The following is a 21,264-nucleotide window of genomic DNA, read 5'->3' as shown; positions in this document are numbered from 1 at the left end:
AAGCACCCATCACCCCAAGGAGTAACTGACAGGCCACAAAGCAAGCACTATGACAATGAGACCCAGTCATTTGCCCACACCCTGGACACTATGGAATTGGCATCTAGTCTAATGCCTTTTCTTGTAGCAGCCATGAGTGTGGCATCTTTTGATGATAACCTTTCTAAAATATATACCTATTCAAATACTATAGCCAAAGAAAAGTACCGCCCTTAATTTGCACTGGGGCTCGCTGTGGTTTTCTGTGGCCAAAACTCAACTCTATAACATGGGGTGCAAAAAAGGGGAGGACTCCAAAGCAGGAACAAAGCATTTCACTGACCACCTGAAGTTCCAACCTATCAGGGATAAAGGGGAAGGACATCTAGAGCAGAGGGGGGGGGGTGATTTCAGGTAAACCTGAGGCCTAGAACCTTCTGTTTTAAAAATTAAAGCTCAGATTTTCACTTTATTCCATTTGCTGATTCTGTAAAAGGTGAATTGCCTCTATGATTTTTTTTTTAGTAACATACATTTTATCCAGAGAATAACAAGCCAACACCACACACCCAACAACATTAAGCAAAGGAGCAATTTTACCCAATCCACTTCAATGCTGAGCTAGCACAACTGTTTCCTCATCACATAGAGAGGGGTAAAGCAAGAAGTAAGTACTTTATTGGAAAGTCTATGTGGTGTAAAATCAACCTCCATTACAAACAGGAATATTGCTTTTAATTTGCTGCCTGCCTTCTCATTTGAATGTCCCACAGCACAATCCTAGGCATGTCTACTCAGAAGCAAGCCCCACTGAGTTCAGTTGGACTTACTTCCACGTCAGTGTCTACATAACTGCAGGCCTACTCTCAAGTCAATGAAGACCTGCCCAAAGTTCCAAAGTGATGGCTGAATGTGGGCTTTTTCAACTTGCTCATCCAAAAGATGTCATTTTTTAAAACATACACCAAGTCCCCAGCATATTCATCGGTTTTGTTCCAGAACTCTGTCCAGAAGTCAGAACATATACATCTCCAAACAGCTGGTTTTTGCAAGCCCAGCACTAATGCACCTGCATGAAAGCACCACAGAATATGACTGTGCCTATACAATAGTATCACTGCAGCTGTCTGTAACTTGGATGCCTGTATGTCAGGGAGCTAGGATATTAAGCCCTACATGATACCTCCTTAAAACAGATAAAGAAAAACTCAGGTATTCTGCAAGTACTAGTTACACGGTGATCGACTCTGCTGGAAAGCTTCATATTCTGCAATCCTAAGAAACTACCTTTAGTTCAAGCTCACAACACGGGGCACATTTCAAGTTTCTAAACCAGCGATTTTCAATCTTTTTCATCTCATGGCACTCTGACAAGGCATTAAAATAGTCAAGGCACACCATCAGTCTTGACAATTGACAAGGCACACCATGCTGCCAGTGGAGGCTCACATCCCCCATTGGCCCTACTAATAAATGACCTTCCCCCAAATTCTTGTGGCACACCTGTTGACCAGTGGCACACCCATGTGCCACAGCACAGTGGTTGAAAATGACTGTTCTAAACCTAGAACCCATCTTCCTCCCTCTAATACGTTTCTTAAGTTCTATTCAGACAACACATTCAACATGCATACAACTGTACTGCACACACAACCTGCATTCTGCATGTTTGCAGTCTACATTCATGAATGCATGGGCAGTCATTCACATGAGCACGTGTACAAATGTAGAGACGTACATACAATGCAACATGTTAATAGTCCTATTCTCTTCCCTCCCCCAATTCCTTCTCTTAAAAGTCAACAGTCCCTAATCAGATCACAAAAATGGTGGGGGTGCCACTGATGAAACCCACCATCTGTTGCAGTGCAACGCAGTCATGGGTCCCAACCCACCAAATGAAAACAAATGAACTATGCAACCAACTTTGAATTAGTTAAATGGCTACACACACACACCATTTCTGATACATATACATATCAGTATATGTTCTTTCCCTAACCTCATACAAAAAGATTCCCCAGTCATTTGTTTTCATTTCTATGAAGGGCAATTGTCTTGTCCCATCTCATGAACTGAACTCTGTCTAATATAAAAATTCAGTCTTTGAACATTGGAGAGTTCCCTGTTTAAGTATCTTATGAGCTGATGAAAATAAAACAAGAGTTGCTTTATTTCCAACCTGCTACTTTCTAGAATTTATTTTTTTTTAAAAGTGTACTATACACACAGGTAATTATTCTTTCCCTGAGCAAGAGTGGTGTTTTCTATTATAAAAAGGTGACTTGGAGTTCTATACCCCAAATGACTCATTTTAAATCTTTAAAGTACTTCACTACATGTATCTGGAGAGAATGAACTCGAGTATCAAAAAGAGAATCCATCACGGTAGATGACAAAAGCAAAGTATCAAACAAATTCATAAAGATAAATTAAATGACAACTATTAGCTATGATAGCTAGATAGAACATTTGTGTTCAGAGGCAAGATTCCTCTGGATGGGAGACGTGGGGTATAAAGGCAAACCCTCTTTCCCTGGTTTTTGCCACAGCTTGTAAATTTCCCAAAGGTATTCATGAGTTAGTTCAAATTCCATGCTGGGGTCATTAGGAAAGAGATTGAGAATATTGTAATGCCCCATGAAAATCATGTCACTTCCAGCCATGACAGCACTTCCAAGTTAATGAGATTACTTCCAGTTGGTCCTGACAGATTGTCTTTCTAAAAAGTGGATCCTGGGCTCAAACGTTTGAGAACCACTGGTCTATGATGCGGAAAGAGTAAAGTTTTTTTTCCTCCCTCTTCGATAATACAAGAAAGAGGCATCATTCAATGAAAGCAATGGCAGGAAATTTAGGAAGGAAAAATGGAGGTACAGTACTTCACAAAGCACAGAGTTGGCCTATGGAACTTGCTGCCGCAAGATGTGGTGATGACCACTAGCTTGGCTGCCTTTCAAAGAGCAATCGGCAAATTCATGGACAACTGGTGTGTTACAATAGCTATGCACTATTCCTGCCTTTCTCTCTTGCTTGTGGGTGTCCCAAAGGAAGGTGGGAGAGGGGGGTCACTGGGAAACAAGGTTCTGGTCACGGTGGGCCTTTGATCTGGTCTGGTGAGACTTATCTTCTACAATTGCACAGAGGATGCTGTACTAGAAAGACCTTTGGCCTAATCCAACAAGGCTCTTCTTAGCAAACAACAGCACACCATGAAACATTTGCAGTGTTGCAGGGACAATCATTACTATGACATTGTAATGATGTTAATGTAGTTCCCTTGGGATGGCAGTAGATCAGCAACAAAGAGGACCAAAGTACTAGGACATCAAAGCACCATACCAAGTCTCTTGGCCCAAAAGATTTTCCTAGCAAAGAATACACAAGCAGGGACTACGCATACACAGCATGAAGGCCAAAAGCAGTACCTAACACAGAGGATGGGTCCTGCACTTGTGTGAATGAAAACTGTGTGGCTGTAATGAAGTGCCACATAAAGAGGAGCCGGTCATAAATCCTCCACTAATCCAATAATGTGAAAACCTCATGGTATCATCAGGACACACCACACAGTACTGTATTTTTTTTATACTCCGCATTCCTCTGAGCACATAGCACCCTTTATGCTCACAATCACTTGTGTTCTTCGATCATAGACTTATGCCCTAACCTTCAGCACTGCTGAAGTCCCAAGAACTGCAGCAGAATTTACTTCCTACAAATAAGTTTCGGAACAAGGTGATGGGAATTGGAAAACACATACAATTACTATCAGAAAGGGTACTTGAATGTGCCTGAAGAAACAGAAAATGTTATCTAGATTGATTTTTTTTTTTTTGCACAGTCTATTTTTACCCTCCAAACAGAGACATTTTCCCACACCTCCTCAACACCGTCTATAATAGTCATGTACTGGGCAATCATATTCAACAGAAATCAGCCAGGCAATTCTAGAGGGAGTGAAAAGTAGGTTCCATTTACTGCCAATGAAATGCACTTATTGTAGTGGCAAATTTATTTCTATAAATGTTACTTTCTATGGAGTTCAGAGATGGCCTTAGTTTAATAATGGTCAGAATCCACTCAAAACTTTGCCTGTGTCAATCTCACGTTACACACATGAGAACTGCACAAGTGTACAACCATTCTCTTGTGCATTTCCCACTCATTCTGCAGGATGAAGCTACATGGATTGTGCCTTAGGTCTATGGCTCATCCTCGAATGGAGTTATTTTCAAAATATTAACTAAAGAAAAATATTGCACCATATATATATATTCCTGATCTAAAATACACTCCGATTAGAAACGCTATCTTTTCAAGCAGGTCAATGTCATAGAAACCTGCCATCTTTTTAGAACAAACCATTTGCTGTGAAAATGTCCATTCAAAAAAATTAAAAAGAGGGGGAAAAAAGAAGAGCAATATATATGGCAACATACACAATTTTTACTCTGACCGGAATGTAACAGATGAACCATTCATAAACACAGCTGTCTGGAAGTCCAAGCTTTAGGCTACAAATCTTAATTTCAGCCGATTCTCTTTTAATAAGGGGTTACCTCTGTATAAAACAAGAAGCTCCATCTGCCCCAGGCAGAGAGGTTTCTAGCTGTTTTAATGCTTCAAAACCTAACATTTCCTTTCTTGCATTGAATATGTGAATTCTAGTGTGTTATAATGTGAGAATACCGACATATGACCATTATGCCATAAAACCTCATTGCTCAGCTCGTCATTACTTCACTTGTAATACTTATGTTAATTATGTTCATAATTACTATAAACAGATGTGGCAGAAATTCATCTGACCTTTTCATTGCAGAATACATTTTTCACTCTTTTAGGTGAGCATGCATACAAACCAAAATGACTAAATCAGATGCAATGTGAAATATACAAACTCGAAATAAAAGTCGTAGAGTTCCCTTCACTTTAGTGAAGCCTGAACCCAATATTTATTTTTTTACAGTGATTTTCTCAGACAGGCTGTGAAAAACTGTTATATTTGGAGGTTATATTTACCACTGAACTAAGATAGCACCCATAGCTCAAGTCTATAGGAGTAGTGCAGTATTTCAAGTTCACTCACTGCCTTCCATCCATTCTCTGTTTCACAAGTGCAAATATAAGACAGCCATATAGCAGTTTGTTGTCCTTTCAAAATTAACAATGCCCTCGGCACACAAAACCCACTTACAATAAAATCACTATGGATTTCATTAGCAGAAAGACAACTCAAATTTCATGTCTTGCCCCCTAATCTATAATTAGTGTGGATGGACAGGTGTGTATCCTTCTTGTGTGCAGATGGCTTCTGGAAAATGGTGCAAAAGTACCTCCTTCTGTTTAAACAACATACAGATAACCTGCTCTGTTCTTATCACTCACAATTGCCTCCATTATAGTGAACCAATGTTTACTTTAATAAAAATGTCCACAGCTCTTTAAATATCATCTGAGAACTTTCTTATCAGTGGTTGAAAAATAAAAATTAATGAAGATGGAAGTCAATGTCTTTCAAATTAAGCCAATAATGCATTCTAAATTAAAATCACTTTTAAAGGGATGCTCCTTTTTAGTCACAGAAGTATTGCATTCAGCTTTATAAGGTATTAACTCTTATGCTTCCCAATGCTGTCTATGTATTTTCTGTAAATATGTTTGTCAACCATTAGTTTAAACAAAAGTTTGAATCACGATGAGATCGCTGTCCTTTTTTAAAACCAGTTTCGAAGGCAATGTTTAATAAATACAATGCATCCATTTATGTTACAAATGCATTGAACACTTCATTTTCCCAAACTTCGTACTGCTGTGTACATTAAAAGGAAAGTGGAGATTTAAGAAATTTCACACAGGAGGCTTTTCTTTCATAAGTAATGGGTAATTTACATTTTAATACTAATACCCATTGCTGCTTATTGCCTAAACTCCTGTAATGAACTGCTGCCTACTTAAAGGCTGATTTTAACCAGTCCAGGAGAAATAAACTTCATTCAAGGGCAGCTTCCTGTTTTATTTCTGCTGATCAGGCTTTCTGATCTTAAAGTGTCAACTTAAGTTCTTGCAGAACAAAAGGTGGGATAGTGGATGAAAGCACTTATTTCTTGGAAAGCTTAATGGATAATGCCACCTCACCTACAAGCCTAAGAATCACCCATTTTCAATGAGTTAACTATTTTCACAATAACAGGCTGGGGCAAAAAGGATTTGAATGATGAAAATACCCATCTCAGCAGCCCTTCCCCCCTGCATTCCCAATGCAAATGCTACACAGATGCCAATTTTGTTCAGAGTGGTCTGCTTGGAGTAGCTGAACAGCCTTCCCAGAGCCTCAATGAAGAAGGCTTTGCATTCAATGCCTGTCAGCTGAGCTCCATTTCAGAAGAGTGAGAAATAGGAGTTGACAGAGAAAAATGCCCTGAGCTTGCCGGCCACTGACCACGACTCTAGGTGAATCCACCCCCCCCCCTTCTTATACAAACACCACTTCCAGCATGAGGCTTGATGTGAGCACAGGCATGCATGAGATACAGTACTGACTGAGTAGACACAGCGAAGAGATAGTAACACAATGATGGGCACACTCCCCCCCCCCATAATGCTTCATGGAGCTTCACAATCAAGGGCTGACTATGGGAGTGGGCAAAAAAGATCATGGTTTTTTCTTAAAGAGTTCAGAAACTAGGGACATCCTTGAAGAAAAACAAGCTGAGCAGAAGCAGTTGTTAGAATGAAAGTGACCTCACACCACTGTCTACATTCCATTGCAAACAGAATGCTATTTGTCTGTTAGCTCAAGCTCAAGAGCTTGGAAACTTAAGTATTATTCCTCATTACTGCACAAATGACGGCTGGATTTCGTATTAAGTCACTGGTGTGGGATTTCTATACTAACATGACTTTTAAATAAAATTTACTTAACGACACTGTACAGTTTTATGTGGAGAGGTGGAATCAACCACCCAAATTCATCATGTGCTAGGGTAATAAAAATACACAATGAAATATGATCTAGTAACAAGAAAAGTTTCACAGTAATAATTAAAAGAGGTGGCTGGCTAACACAATTGTTTATCAGTTATTTGTAAGACTGCCAGAGAATTCCTAAAGTCCTTCTAGTCATTGCTGTTATAACTGGATGTTTACTATATACATTAAATAAACTATTTTAATACCTTTGAAGGATCGCAGTGCAAGTCTATGCAGGTTTCCTCATAAGTAAGTCCCTCTGTGTTAACCCATTTTTGCCCAGCACACAGGTGTACACATTTGATCCCTGTTGCGTTTATGCCACATTGGGCAGAAATGGCTTTAAACAGGACTGTCTCCCAGGTAAGTGTGCATAGGATGGCAGTCTAATGTACTTAAGATCCTCCATATCTACAAAAAAATCATGTTGATCAGTTTTCTTTAGGAAATAATCCCAGAATAATTTGATACTTAACATGCCTTTAAAAGGTTAGACCATCAAAAATGGCACAACGATTCGGGACTAATATCACAAAAATCTTTTTGCATCATGCCCCCTAGAAAATCAAAGAGAAGCTAAAATAAAGAACTGAGAAAATGCCAGTCAGGTCAGCATGTTTCATCTCTTTCTATAAACTGTTAAACTCAATAAATTTACGCTGATTGAACTGAAATGAAAAACATAAGAGGAGCAACTAAAGAATAATATTAAGATACCAGCACAAATATTCAAGAGACCAGATTTACTAGTGCCTTATATAGTTTATTACAGTATTTGTACCTCCAGGACAATAATTAAAAAAACAAAACACCATGGAGGTTTCTTTTTGTTTTGTTTCTTAAACCTTTTAAAATATAGGTATATGTGTAATTATTTAAAAAAAGATCAAAACAGATTAAAGTTTGTCTAGAAATGAAGAAAAATTGTGATTTGGTCAGCAACTCAGACCACCATCAGGGGATAAATCAATTTCCAGCAGCTGTGGACAGCCATTTAAGTCTGGGGCCTGAACAGATTAATTAGGGGAAGCAATGTTAAAAGTTAAAGGGGTCAGAGTTACATTAAGTTCATGCATTTTTGCTGAAGCAAAACCCTGGCACTGCATTCCAAGACTCAGAAGTCATCCATCAAAGAAGTGCACCCTATTATAATACTTGTAAGGAAATCTTTCCCTTGCATTTAAGCTACATTGTATGTAATGAACTCTGGCTGTAGGAAGTTTGCTATCGGCCATTTCATCTCCTATGATTTTCTCTTTCATAGCACAAATTGGAGTGATCCTAATATTCAAAAGATACAGTCCAATCTCTAATGAATGCATATTGCCTGGGCTGTAACCTCAGTGATGCCATATGGACTGCAGATTCATTACATTAATTCCACTTCCATTTCTACAAAATACAATGGAAGCTTGACATTTGGGGCAATTAACTCCAAAATGATTTGATAGAGAAGATTCACTCTCACATGCCAGAAATGTCATTAAAGACAATGAGCATTTAAGCCTCTGAAAAAGTTAGCCAATGGTCAACTTTACATCCTCTCTGACCTGAAATCCAAGCATGGGAGGCAGCTGTAAATCAACTCCAGCTGCTTATTCCCCAATTTGGGTGGGAATAAGCTCCACCAAACTCAGGGGCCTGACTCCCAAGAAAAGATGCTTGGGTGGTAATTCTGTGCACACTTACCTGCGCATAAGTCCTATTGAATTCAGAGAGACTTACTTCTGAGCAGACATGCACAGGATTGTGATATTGGGGTCACACTGCAAGTTTCCAGAACTCCATCCCATATAGGACTCCTTATCTGTTGTTATATTGCTGAAATCTGCCCAGGGTCCTAAAAATCTGTGAGTTCTTTACCTCCATAGATGGGGATAGGAAATCTAGATGCCCCCAAAGGAAATGCGTTTAGCCAGATCAGAAAAGCAACAATCCACTGTTTTCCTAGCATAAAATTACATTGCAATTCAATCCACCCTTTACCTGAAGCATGTTTTGGCAAGAAAATATGATCAGCATCATCATTCTTTATTGTTATTATCTCTGCAGCATAGCAGTGTTTTAAAATATTCTATCAATTCCAGTACCCCTGATCGCCTGAGCTAAGACTAGGCACCGGTGATCTTGAGGCGAGAGACCAGGCTTAGCTTCCAAAAAGGGAAGCGTCGGGGGTCGTGCTAGCCAGGAAAGCTGCTCCTCCCTGACTGAGAAACGTTGCTTCAGTTCCGCGGGTGAAGAAGCCCTCTGCACGTGCTCAGAGGCACCGCACCATTCCCGCGTTTGCCCGAGGAGCTCGGCATTCTGAAGAAGATCCGGAGTTGAGATCTAGCTCCGTTGAAGGGCTAATTAAGAGCCCAACCCTATGCATGCCTACTCAGAAGTATAGCCCATTATAGTCAATGGGGCTTACTCCCAAGAAAGTGTGCACAGGATCCGGCGGTGTGCGTGCCCCGTCCGGAAGGCTGTCCTCGAATCGAGGCGCGCAGGCGGAGCTTACATCTTGGGCAAACTTTTTTGCAGCGCTGGGTGGTGCCTCCGCACTTGTGGAAGGCTTGATGGGGGGGAGGCAGGCAAAGGCGAGGCGGAGAATCCCTTGTTGCTTGACATGCCACGGATGCCGGCCCTTTCGCGCGGAGTAACGCCCCGGCAACAGCTGCAATCCTGACTTGGAGCCCAATCCTAGGCGTGTCTACTCAGAAGCAAGTCCTGTTATAGTCACTGGGGCTTACTTCCAGGTCGGTGTGGACAGCATGGTAGCCTGACCCCAGTCCTATGCATGTCTACTCAGAAGTAAGCCCCATTAGAGTCGCTGGGGCTTACTGCCAGGTAGGTGTGGACAGGATCGCAGCCTCAGAGCTCAATCCTATGCATGTCTACTCAGAAGTAAGCCCCATCAGAGATAGTGGGGCTTGCTCCCAGGAAAGTGTGGCTAGGATTGCACCCTGAGAGCCCAATCCTCTGCATGTCTACTCAGAAGTAAGCCCCACCAGAGTCACTGGGGCTTACTCCCAGGTAAGTGTGGCCAGGATTGCAGCCTCGCCTAGTTAAGCAGCAAAAGGGGAGGGGGGCTCCTCATCGTGCCCCCCCCAACCAAGCCCGCAGCCCCCGTCCAGTCCATCACCCCAGCTGGCAGTCCAGCCCCGGCTCCCTCGGCACAGGCGGCTCCCCCTCTCCAGCTCCATCTCCATCCTACTTACAGCGCAGAGGGTCGGAGATGCCCACCATTCGCGACGGGCGGAGAGCTGCAAATAAAAGTTCCCGTCCTCCTCGGCGGAGCCCCCCGGCAGCCTGGGCCGGGCTGGCGGGGAGGGGGGTGCGCGGGGGGCTTCTTCGCCGGGCTTGCCTGCGCCTCCGCTCCGAGGAGAGCCACCTTCACATCCGTGCGCGCCGCTCCAGATTGCGCGCAGTGGCAGCGCCTGGTTGGGGGGCTTCAAAGGGCGATCGGGGCGAGCGAGCTGAGCGGGGGGGCCGTAGAAGGCTCGGGAAAGCACATGGGGGGCTCCGAAGAAGACCCGCGCGGGGAAAGCGCCGCCAAGTCCGGCCAGCGGAGAGCTCTCGCGGGTCCTCCTCTCCGGGGCGCTCCGCAGTCCGAGCGGCTGTCAGTGGCGCTGCGCCTGCTGCCTGCTGCCTCCCTGGAAGGCGGCGGCGCCTCGATCCGCGGCAGGCTGCTCGGGTGCCCGCCCGCCTCGGGGAAGCAGCCGCTCCATGCAGCTGCGTCTGGCTGGGAGCAGATCCGCCCTGCAGGAAAGCCTCCGCCGGCTGCGTGTGTGTGATGCGCGCGCTCGCGTGTCTGTCTGTCTGTCTGCCTGCCTGCCTGTGCTGGTGTCTCCCCCCTCCACTAGCAGCAGCAGCAGCCACCTCGCAAGTCAAACAGCATACTGCAAGCAGCTGGCCCGGCTCAGCTACCCAGGTGCAGGGGGGAGGGCTTAAAGCAGTGGGAGGTGATCGAGGTAGGAGACATCTGTGTCATGAGCAGAGGGAAGGGAAGGGGGTCCAGCTCTGCGTTAACAATAGTCGAGCCCCGTCCCTCTTGGGCAGCCCAGCCTGCCTCCCTCTCAGTGGACATGGAACTTGCTGCTCCCTAATGAAGCCCTTCCCAAGGCTGCCTGCTCGCAGAGTCCAGACTGCCCTTCAGTAACCCAAGACAAACACTTTCCCCAGCCATCTGGAGAGCTCCTGGCTTCCCTGCCTGCATCTCGTCACTGTCTGAAGAGACAGCCCTGCTAGAAATCAAGCCACTCTCAGATCTGGGCTCTAATCCCCTTCTGTTAGCTGATTTCCAGCCCGACTATTTGCTTTCACATTAAATAATAGCCTTAGAGAAAACAATTATCACTCCCTCCTCCCCCCAGCCCCCTTTCCAACTTTGTGAATTTTTGTTTCCCTTTCTATAGTATTAAAGAAGTCTCTGTGTTTAAAAAATTAAAAAAAAAATTTAATTTTTTTTTCATTTGGGGAAACAGGGAATGCCTCTGTCAATTTCACACTGGCTTGACAAGGAAATCCTGGCTCCATTCAGAAATTCATAGGGCATCTCTTAAGCAAACTGAATTAACTTTGTTAGGAAAAAAATTTCTAGATGACAGCTAAAGCAAAGGGCTTCAGACAAGGCTGTAAGACACGCTTACAGTTGCCTTACAGGGGCTGAAAGCTCTAATTGATTAACCGTTGCAATTAATCAGTCCATTCATTGCTCCTTGAAATATAGCTATTTAATTAGGTTTTAATTGGAATTGCCCCTTTGAAAGGTGCTCATTTGCTTATGTTCATTGCCCAGGGTACTTTTGTAAATAAGTTATGTATGTCTTGTGATTCAGGCAATGGGTTTAAGATCATGTTTCCAAAAATTGAATAATTTTTCTTGCCAGCCTGATCTGCTACAGAGTTGGGATAGATGCATGTGATGCATTTTCCCCATCTTCCTGGTACATTCAAACCCAACATTGCAACCTAACAATGCAATGACCTACTGGCTACTGTGAAATCACATTTCATCTTCTTCTTCCAAGAAACACCAGCAGATTGAATGCTGGGGCAGCATGCTTTTCCTGCCCTCAAGGAAGCATGTTTTATGAATAGAGGTGGAGTTTTGGGAGGTAATTTTTTGATGGTAACAAAACAAAAACAAATAACACCGCTTTCTACACTTGTCATTTTTGTAAAGAAAAAAAACATCGAACACCTCTACATGCATGTGGTTACATCTGCTGACACTGTACCATCTATATCGCCTACCTAGTACACTTTTAAAGCCATTATAATTTATAATTATAATTTATAAAAATGTGCCCTTGGAAGAAAAACACATTTAACACCAATTTCTGCACTTCTAACTTTGGAAAACAGTGAAATCCATGAAAAAAATAAAGCACTTTTCACCCATCTCTATTTATGAAGGAATTGATTGAATCGCTGGACATCTATACATTAGCATAGCTAAAGTGGGGTCACAATGGTAAGGTGGGTGCTTACCTGAGACATGTTCCACCACCTGCGATGGCAGCTTCAATCAACCTCATGGATGGGTCAGCCTTGTATGGAAGGGATGCTTTGCAGATTGCGAGAACATCAGCCTAGTAACTTTATAGTTGGAGACAAAGAAACAGAGACAACTATGACTTGAATAGTGTGATGCAGGGGACTTGACCTTTATGCCTCAGAGGGTAATCCTAAAGGAGTGCTCCACTGGCACAACGGCTGCTGCACCAGCCTGGAGTATTGCAAACATGCCATAAGACGCATTCACTGACTCGACAGTCAGCAGCACCAGTGGGGAGGCCTGCACCACCCCACTGATGCTGGACTCCAATCCAGGGCCACTGCTAGAGGTAGGATTTGTGCCAGTCAGAATAGGAGCATGCGGGGTGGTGGCGGGGAGGAGAGAAAGCATTTCTGGGTGAGGGGAGGGTAGAACAAGGGGTGGATCAGCCCCAGGAGGGGGCAGGATTGGCAGAGAAGGCCCATATCCTATCCTCCCTCCCAGGCCAGGCAGCCCTGAATATGGCTCCTTGGACTTCTGAAAACTAAGGGCCCAATCCTATCCTATTTTCCAGTGCCGGAGCAGCAATGCCAATGGGGCATACACTGCATCGTGTGGGGGGAGAGGCAGTCACAGAGGCCTCCTCAAGGTACGGAAACATTTGTTCCCTTGCCTGCAGGGCTGTACCAATGCTGAAAAGTTGGATAGGATTGGGCCCTAAATAGCTAGCGATCTGATTAGCCCCATAGGGCAGATGGGTATTATTTGGGGTAAAGGGAAAAATATTCCCTTATCCTAAGGACGCCAGCAGCTTACTCCCAACAAGCGTTGGATACAGCGCTGGCCATACAGCCTGGCTATGCCAGCGCTAGTTAGGATTGGGCTGTCAGTTCGTGGGCCGCTGTGAGATACAGGAAGCTGGACTAAATGGGCCTATGGCCTGATCCAGTGGGGCTGTTCTTATGTTCTTATCCTTACTTAGCCTCTATCCAGCAAAGATGGGGTGAGTCCCTTTTAACCAAAGGGACTATAGGGAAAAGTAAAACATGGTACTTCTTGCAACCCTTAAGTCATGTTTCTTTTTCTATAGCACCTCAGGGATTCCCCAACACAGGGCTGAATCACTCTTCTTCTTACGGTCATCATCTCTGCAAGGCAACTCCACAGCCTCCATTCCTGAGACACACCAGGGAGCTCTCAGCTAGCCTGTCCTGCCTTTCTCTTCATTGGCCAGTTAACAGCTTGTCTTTTATACCTCCCTGCTTGCAGCTCTGCCCAGATCCTACCCCTTCCTACCCTTCCTCCTTTCTGCTTCCTAGCTGCCCTGGCAAAAAAGGAGAAGCAGGCACAAGAAACCTCCATCCTTGCAAGTAAGCCCAGGTCTCTTCCTGCAAGTACCGTAGATCAGGATTGCTTCTCGGTTTCTGCATAGGTCTTACGAGGGGCAGTTCTCACATTGTAATTGGTCATTTTGGAAGCAAGGTGCCCTGAGTAACAGGGTACCAGCTGCCATAGATGGCTGGGGCTTCCAGCAAAGAACACCTTGCCAATCACTGGAAAATGGCTACTCTACCAACAATGAATGAATCAAAGGTACTGAAAATAGCACAGGGTCATGCATTAATAGATATGGTGCAAAGGAGAAATGAGATATTTTCTCAGTGATATATGAGAAATGGTTCCCATTCATCACCTACCGGAATACTACCTCTAATCTTGAAGCATTAGAGAAAGCTAGGTTCTTGTATGATCATTATTCAGTATGTAATTTTTTTTTCAGCTTTCTCATTTAATTAAAAAAAGAAGAAGCACCAGAATAAAAATAAGGGGATAAATATACCTGTATATTTAATTATGCAGTTAAAAAAAAAAAGAAACTATTGATGGACACTGAATTCAGTCGGATTTTGTTCAAAATAAACAAAGGACAGGACTGTTGTTGAAGGGGGGAGATGTTTTTATTAGTTATCTTCAAAATGTCCTATGAGAAACCATGTGACTTTTTTTTAAACGAGGTTAAATAAAATTGTTAGAAACGAAGATGTGGGAGGAGGGGGCCAATACTGATAGTCCTGTGAATTTTATGAGTCAACCACCCAGGGTTTTTTTTTTCCACATAATACTAGACAGCGGTTACTATGAGTCGCATACTTACGTTTCGGCATCTGTGTGGCACAACTTATTATTTCATGCACTATATATTACTTCTGCTGGATTAACACCTGCGGGCCAGATCAATACGAAGAATTCTGGTGGTATTGACAAGGCCTCCATATTGCCATGTTTTAAAAAGCAGTGGTTATGAGGACAGCTGCAAATGGTTTATTGTTCCCCTTTCAGAATTTTTGGAAAGGTTCATGCGCCTGGAAGAAAGAGTGATCAGAGGCGATCGTCTTCTTGTCTCAGATCTCATGAAATGGAGGCAATATATTGACAAAACTCTTCGCTGCTGTATGTGAAGCCTTCTCTCTTCAGTTCTCTTCATCATGTGAAAACTCCTCACCTTCTGTGATTGCATCACTCACATGTCAGTAATTACACATTTATGGTCTCCAAACTGGAGATAGCTATGTTCCAGGCAAGGTTTCCCCAGCATAAACGGAGCATTCCATTCTGCCAAGGAGCCTCCTTACCATGCCACCAATCTCCCCCAAACTGCCCACTGGCCAGCTGCATTTGTCCAGAAATCCAGGCGCAAAAGCCTGCTGGGGCTACTGAACCCGGAGGCAGCTGGCTGGTGCGCAGTTTGGGGGAGATCACTGGTACGCTGGAGGCTCCCCAGCAGAACGGAATGCTCCATTCACCCTGGGAACAGATTCGACTGTGCACTGGATCTGGCCCAGGTATGAAGAAACTTAATCCTAGACATGTCTACTTAGAAGTAAGTTCCATGGCATTTGGTGGAACTTACTTCCAGGTAAGTGTGTATAGGATTGCAGCCTTAATGAATACAGAGCTGTGGTCCAATTGGATGCAATATACATTTCCACTTATTCTGAGAATTCTATAGAAACCATAGGGGTGCAGTTGTTTATGATCTGAAAAAAAAATTGTCTCCTAACCTAGTGGTTCCCAAACGTTCTAGCATCCAGACTCACCCCAAAAAAGGTTTCACTTAACCAGCCACTCAAGCTTCTATGGTTATAACAGTGATTGGGCAGCAGTGCTTCCCCCCTCCGGTAGCAGGTTGTTTAACCTTTGATGCACATAGCCTAATCTGCCTTTTCAATTTTGTGACCCACCAAATATTGGGTCATGACCCAATGGTGCGCTTCAGACCCACAGTTTGGGAAGCACTGTCCTAACTTATTTCCAATAATACTGAGTGTGCTAAGCAACAGTTACAGACCTGCCCCCATCACGCCCCGGGGCGCAGATCCACGATGCTGCTCCCCCTGCATCATACTGCCCCTCTGCCCAGATACCTACCCAGCGCAACTGAGTCTCATGCAACAGTAGGGATGATTCAGAAAACCTTCTGAAGTTTCCCGCACAGTCGTAAATAGTACTTCTGGGAAACCAGAAGTACTGCTTAAGACCACATTGGAAACCTCAGAAGGCTTTCTGAGCAGTCCACAACACCGCATGGGTGTGGTGCTCAGGACTTTTGCCCCCCTGCTCTCTCCAGGCCCACCACTACTAAGCATGTCACATGTATTATCTGGTTTTAATTTTTACACCAATCCTGTAAGGTTTATACTTCCCAGATTGCAGCTTGGGCTAAGGCCACCTAGTGAGTTCATGGCAAGGCAAGATTCAAACCAGGGAAGTCATAACTTGCATTTTGATTTTGTAAGCACCAGCTCTCAGTGCAACCTCAGCTCTGTGCACCCAGCAAAACATAGTAGCCTCGTTCACTCATTCAGTATGTGTGCTGTTCACTGCACGTGGGGAGCACACTGGTCCCATCTCAATTTCTGCATATTAGGCTTGCAATTAAGCCATTCCTTAATCCATTAAGGGCGCAATCCTAACCCCTTATGTCAGTGCTTTCCAGCACTGACTTAAGGGCAATGCAGCTCTGAGGTAAGGAAACAAACATTCCCTTACTTTGAGGAGGCCTCCGTGAGTGACACCCAACTGCAGGATGCAGCACATGTTCCATTGGCACCGCTATGCCACTGCTGTAAAGTACTGACATAAGGGGTTAGGATTGCGCCCTTAGAATGCACTGGCTGAGATAGACAACAATGAAGGTCTGACGAGGATTCAAAAAGAATGGATGGCTGTCTGTTCGTGGCCATCTGCAAAGGAGGAATCTCAGCATTAAACTCTGCATGTTGTTAAGATCATTCTGTATACTTGGTCTCATTTTTAAGAGTCCCTGGAACTCTGCTACAACATGTTTAGTGTAAGGCAGGCATGTCCAAACCCCTGCCCGGGGGCCACTTGCGGCCCTTGAGGACTCCCAATGCGGCCCTCAAGGAGCCCCCACTCTCCAATGAGCCTCTGGCCCTCTGGAGATTTGTTGGAGCCCACACTGGCCCAACACAACTGCTCTCAGCGTGAGGGCAACTGTTTGACCTCTCGTGTGAGCTGTGGGATGAGGGCTCCCTCCACTGCTTGCTGTTTCATGTCTGTGATGCGGTAGCAGCAGCAAAGGAAAGGCCAGCCTTGCTTTGTGCAAGGCCTTTTATGTTGTTGGCAACCTTCAGTCTTGAAAGACTATGGAATCGCGCTCTGAAAGGTGGTTCTGGAACAGCGTCTAGTGTGGCTGAAAAGGCCAATTCGGGAATGACAATTCCTTCCACACTGGGAGCAAGTGCAGTCTGTCCCTGGTCTGTCTCCCTGGCTATGGGCCTTCCTTCTTTGCCTCTTAGCCTCAGACTGTTGGCCAAGTGTCTCTTCAAACTGGGAAAGGCCATGCTGCACAGCCTGCCTCCAAGCGGGCCGCTCAGAGGCCAGGGTTTCCCACTTGTTGAGGTCCACTCCTAAGGCCTTCAGATCCCTCTTGCAGATGTCCTTGTATCGCAGCTGTGGTCTACCTGTAGGGCACTTTCCTTGCACGAGTTCTCCATAGAGGAGATCCTTTGGGATCCGGCCATCATCCATTCTCACGACATGACCGAGCCAACGCAGGCGTCTCTGTTTCAGCAGTGCATACATGCTAGGGATTCCAGCACGTTCCAGGTCTGTGTTGTTTGGAACTTTGTCCTGCCAGGTGATGCCGAGAATGCGTCGGAAGCAGCGCATGTGGAAAGCGTTCAGTTTGCTCTCCTGTTGTGAGCGAAGAGTCTATGACTCGCTGCAGTACAGACGTGTACTCAGGACGCAAGCTCTGTAGACCTGGATCTTGGTATGTTCCGTCAGCTTCTTGTTGGACCAGACTCTCTTTGTGAGTCTGGAAAACATGGTAGTTGTTTTACCGATGCGTTTGTTTAGCTCGGTATCGAGAGAAAGAGTGTCGGAGATCGTTGAGCCAAGGTACCCAAAGTCATGGACAACCTCCAGTTCATGTGCAGAGATTGTAATGAGCTATTGCAAGACCTTAATTCATTCATATAATTTCAGCTTTAATATATTCATTTATGTAAACTTATGTAAATTTATTCACATTTTAAATGTAAATTAATTCTTCCCCTCCCCCCGGCTCCCGACACAGTGTCAGAGAGATGATGTGGCCCTCCTGCCAAAAAATTTGGACACCCTTGGTGTAAGGTGTAAACTGGGCTCTGGATGTGTACCACTGTATACATATAAGCTCTGTACGCATCTCAGAGCCTTGATTACACGTTGTGGACACAGTAGGCATCCTTGGATCTTGGAAGACTATGGTATCGCACTCTGAATGGTGGTTAGTGTTCTCGTCAGTGCATGAAGCCTGGGTAAAGTAGATATGGAGGATAAACGGTTAGCCATGCAGCAAATCCCCCCTCTCCACGTCACTGAAATGGTCCAATGGAAACGCAGAAGCCAATACGGTTGGTTCCAACGGCGTCGCAGGGGTTGCCAGAACGTGACTGTGTTCAGCCATGAACTGCCCCAGGGACTCCAGCTCCGGATTTTGCCTCGAGGTTGACTCCTGAAGCCCTTTCCATAACTGGATGTAGCCACAAGGCAGTGGAGGTTTGGGATCAGAGTTTTCCTTCTCTCAGATGAGCTGCCTTCCCAGGCTGACGAGTCTCATCTACCCGGTGGCTGTTTAGTTGCCTCTTACAACAAGTACAGCCAAACTGAGGGCCTATTCTTATCCCCCAGCCCCCAGTGACACAGTGCCAGCATATATCTATGTTGATCAAACTTTTAAACAGTTCTGTTAATCCTTTCAAACATCCCTTAAAAAAACAAAAAACTTTAACTGCAAACTGTGGGCAAATGTACCGAGATCTTCTCTTTCTTATGTCATCTAAAGAGAAACAAGACCCTTAGTGGACATGCATCGTTTCAAATTCTCATAATTACATTTCATGCTGCTCTTCCTCTACCAGATTCTGTGCTACATATATGGAGGTTATCCCATTTACCTTCGCAAACAAACCCAGTGAGTCTAAGAGGGATTTGCTTAAGGCCCCCACAGTGAAGTTCATAGCTTAGCTGAGATTTTGGAACCCAGCTTTGTCAGTCTACCCCCACATGGTACCTGCTTCACTACACAGCCGATGGCTTTCATTTTGTTTACAGACATTTTCAAATGATATGAACATTAATACAAAACTAAAGTAGAAATTCCTGGAAGAAGCATGAAGATAATTGCCACACTACATGGAGTGGGAGATGATACCTTTTGTAAGCTGGGGGAGGGGAAAGAATAGGAACAGGGACAAACTGTTGTCCTGGGTACACTTCTTTAGCTTACCCACCTGCTGGGCAGACACCTGCACTAAACAATAGTGGCCAATTATTAGTCACTAATAAAATAAGCAGTTACAAGTTGTTTACCTAAACAAGACTGGAAACCCCTTAGAGGCTGAACTGCAAAAGCAGAGGAATTGCTGTCTCGGAGTCAAGGGGTTGAACCCTCTTGTGACAACTGTTCAAGGAAAACAGTAACAGCTCCCCAGCATGCTCATTCTGAATCTGCCTTACCAGACATGCTAGCCATCTGCAGACAAGCTCTCTAAGGACAGCTATTGTACAGCTGTAAATGCAAGGCATACCAAGGAGCTGTGTACATTTTTTCTCCATGCTACCACTTTTAGCAGGGGCAATAAAAAAAATAAAAAAAGTCTGATATTTTTGCCCTGATTCTGCTGGATCAGTTACTCATCATGGCTAAAAATGCAATCTGATAAGGGGAGGGGGAGGAAAGGTAGGGGGAGGGGGAGCTCAATGGTAGGGCACATGCTTCAATCCCCAGCATTTCCAGGTAAGGCAAGAAAAAAAGCCACCCAAAACACAGGCGAGCCAGCACAGCTAACACCAAACCAGACGGATTAATGGGCTCATTCAGCACCAGACCCATATGTGCCTAAGCTTGGGCTTACCAACCAGGAAACAAGCCTCATTTACCTCATTGGACTTCCCTCCGAGCAAATATGCCTAAGACTGAACTGTTAGTTCTACAGAAAACTACAGGACTTGCAGAGTGAAGTGTTAGAAGGCACTGTAACACTACAGGAAGAGATACCGTTGTACTGCTCCCCCATAAAACAGTGAGTAAAACTCACTGCATGTAAGCATTTAGCACATCAAGGTGGAAGGTTCTAGCCCGGCCTGTTCTTATTACACTACTTTTCTACGTCTGGGGTGTTGCTTGTGAAAGGAAAAACATTCATCAGTGTGATCCACCATCAGCAACGTAACATGATACAGTTCACTGTTCTAGCACAACCAGTTTAGAAGCAGAATCCAAACATGCTGGTCTGCTGGCACGGTGGCTGCTCCATTGGCCAAGGGTGTCACAAATATGCCATAAAGCATGTTTGCAGCTCCCAGAGGGTAAGTAGTGCTGGCGGGGAGGCTTGCAGTGCCCTGCTATGTCTAGTGGATCACCCCCAGTGGAGGTAAGATATGCTTTGGGCAGTGGAGGGATGGTGGAGGGCGGAGTGAAGGCGGGGAGGTAGCATTCCTGGGGGGAGGGCAGAGCAGGGGTTGATCAGGCCTGGGAGGAGGCAAGATTGGCAGAACAGGTCTCTGCCTTATCTTAACCCCTTTCCCAGGCCTGCTGGCTTTACACAGGGCTGCCCAGACTTGCGCCAACTTAATAGCTGGTGCAGATCTGAGTAGCCCCATTGGACAGGATGGGGCGTTAGTTGGGGCAAGGGGAAAAATGTCCTCTTACCCCAAGGAGACCTCCAACCTACTCCAAAACTGTGCTGGATACAGCTGAGGCCATGTGGCCCGCTGTGCCAGCGCAGTTTAGGATTGGGCTGCCCATCACACTTTATTCTTCCACATGTGCAGACTGGGTCTTACCTGCAGCTCCCTTGTTACTCTAGGATTTGGTCTTGCCCATCTAGTTAGACTGGGGCCTCTGTTCATAGCCTGCAATGTAATTGCTTGAACTGACAACCCCACCAGTTTATGTTGAGAAACATCCATGCCTCACTGTAGGCTATAAGACGCCGCCCCGATTTCAATAGCTGTTTTAATTGAACAGTATGTTGAGAACATGCTGGTTGCACATTTCACAACACAGCTATCCATAATAAAGTCCATTTTTAGCATCTAAAAACTCCACATTTCCAACTGTGAATAAAAACAAATTGGGATGGTTGGTCTCTGATGCAATTGAAAGCTCACTTCACATCCAGCCCAGCCTACTGTTTTTTAAGCATAAAGCAGATGTGTGTAGGTTTTTATTACTTTTCTCTGTATAATTTTGAACAGAAACTTTCTTGGAAGATGGTTTCCACCCAGATGATTACTTTTCCAGTTCCACATCCAGC

At 44.7% G+C, this 21,264-nt stretch overlaps 1 protein-coding gene across 1 annotated transcript in view; it reads right to left on the bottom strand.

Moving 5' to 3' along the window:
* Positions 1-10,382, bottom strand: part of RUNX1T1 (RUNX1 partner transcriptional co-repressor 1) — a 195,052-nt gene extending 184,670 nt beyond the window's left edge. Inside the window, exon 1 of the mRNA XM_066623152.1 lies at positions 10,155-10,382. The gene's annotated coding sequence lies outside the window, so the exon portion shown is untranslated. The remainder of the gene's footprint in view (positions 1-10,154) is intronic.
* Positions 10,383-21,264: the final 10,882 nt, after the last annotated feature.

This window comes from Tiliqua scincoides, chromosome 4, assembly GCF_035046505.1.
Source record: "Tiliqua scincoides isolate rTilSci1 chromosome 4, rTilSci1.hap2, whole genome shotgun sequence".
NCBI lineage: Eukaryota > Metazoa > Chordata > Lepidosauria > Squamata > Scincidae > Tiliqua > Tiliqua scincoides.
The sequence above is the reverse complement of the archived record's forward strand: the minus strand, read 5'-3'. Positions and strand labels throughout refer to the sequence as shown.